Here is a 2188-nt window from a genome sequence, read left to right as displayed (position 1 = left end):
TTTTTTTGTGGGGAGCCACCCCCCCAAAAAAAAAACCCCTCAAAAAAAAAAAAAAAAGTGAGAGGGAGATTACAAGCACCCTCCACAGGGTCCAACCATGCTTTGAGTCCCTTCCTCCAGGGCACTGGATCTTGGGCACTTGCATGTGCATGCCTGGCATGTTCCAGGCTGATCATGCCTGGGATTCAAACCCTGGTTGCCATTTAGGACTAGGTTCTCATGAGCGATGCATCATCCCATGCCACAGAACTGGTCCTCAATTTGCCGAGTTGTTGATTGAGATGCAGACGTTACTGACTGGGGCTCAGCAAGCTGAAGCTGGGGTTGGGGGGGTGGTGGGTCCTTACAGGTCCCAGGGATTAAGCCAATAGAGTAAAAACCAAAAACTGGCCTTGACATCCCAGCCCTCTCCCTGCACAATTCTCCCAAAAGTCTATGAATGAAATTAGCAAAGCCTTGGGGACCCAGGGTCCCCACTGTTGCTGCCTCAGCCTCTTGCCCAGATCTCCCCCGTGACCGATATCATTTGTAGCAGCCCTACAGGCCTGTGGGTTGGAGGTCATGGCTTTCAGAAACCCAGGGGAGTAGGTGCAAAGCCTCCATTGGTTCTCCAGCCTGAGGACATTCGCACAGTAACTGGCTCTTCTTGACAGATAACCAGGAGGTGCCGGCTTAGGGGCTGAAGTGTGGGCAACTTCTCCAGGTGCCTGAGGCCTCTTGTGGTTTCCACTCCTCTGATGTGTCATCCCTCTAATTCTACCACCCTCCACCTTCCCCTCCACTCCACGGTCTCGATGTTGCAAGAGCTGAGCCATGTAGCATTTAAACAAAAATTTTAAAATATGCCCTTCCTTGTACTGGAAATACATGCTGCAGTTCTTCTCAGTGCTGCCTGGGTCGCTGCCCCTTTTCCTCAGAAGTTAGAAGAGATTGTGTCACTCGGTAATCAGTAATCGGTAATCATGTCTAGACACGCTGCGGGCTTCCTACTGACAGAGTTGCACTGAGGCTGATTCTTTTTTTTTGGGGGGGAGAGGTTTTTGCTATAGGAATGGACACCAAGTAGCTTTTTTTGGTATGAATTCTTTTTTTGGGGGGGAGAAGTTTTTGCTATAGGGCGCGTGCGCTCTCCAGACAGAGAGAAACAGAAACAGAAAGCGAGAAATCACCCCCCAGGGGGAATGGTCACGCCGCAATCCCTTCTCCTCCATTCTCCTCTAGGGATCCTGGGCGCACACACAAGCGCCTGGCGTGAGTTTAAGCCGCCGGGTCCGGGACTCGAACCGCGGTCGACTACGTGAGAGTCCAGCGACATAGCCATTACGCTAACTGCTGGTCCTGAACTGAGGCTGATTCTACCTCATTCCCAGGCTGCACACTTTCCGTGAGGGTACCCTTGCTTTGCCTGTACCACCTCCTTGAAGGCTTCTGCAGAGACTTTCAGAATATATTTTACTCTCACAGCTTGCCAGGAGTGTAAGAAAAAAAAAAAAAGAATTTGTTTTACTCACTTCTTTCCTAGCAGGTCATTCATTATTCACCATTCCCTCTGACTTTTTATAACCTATCTGAGCACCACAGTTTCATTAATTCAGGGTTTGGTTCTGTTTGAGTTGCCTGGGCTGTTTGATTTTTTTTTTTTTTCCTGTTCCCTCTGGCTAGTAGCCTCCCAGTCTGGCGAAGGCTCAGGGCTGCTGAGGGTTGTCACCTGAAGAGACCACCCTGCCCTCTGGCTCTCTAGACTCCTTCAGTTCAGAAAAAGGAGACCTGGCTCTATATTGAAAAGCTGTGTCTTAGCCATTCTGACTGGGATTGGGTGGTAGTTTGTTGTGTTTTTAATTTGTGTTCTCTCTTATAACGTATGTTGAAATTTTTTTTTCTTTTCTTTTCTTTTTTTTTTTTTTTTTTTTGCAAGAGGTTATGGGGGGGGTGTGTACTTGCCACAGAGAAAGAAAGAAAGAAATCAACCCCAAAGGGAATTTCCATGCCACAGTCCCTTCTCCTCCAGTCTCATCTTGGGATCTTGGGCACACATGTACATGAGCCCAGTGTAAGTTTTTGTTTGTTTGTTTGTCTTGTTTTGTTTTGCTTTTTTAGAGGGTTTTTGCTATAGTCTGCATGCGCTCACCAGAAAGACAGAGAGAGACAGAGAGACAGAAAGTAAGAAATCACCCCCCAGGGGGGATGG

Source organism: Tupaia chinensis, unplaced genomic scaffold, assembly GCF_000334495.1.
Source record: "Tupaia chinensis unplaced genomic scaffold, TupChi_1.0 Scaffold000607_1, whole genome shotgun sequence".
In the NCBI taxonomy this organism is placed as follows: Eukaryota; Metazoa; Chordata; class Mammalia; order Scandentia; family Tupaiidae; genus Tupaia; species Tupaia belangeri.
Note: the sequence above shows the minus strand (reverse complement) of the source record.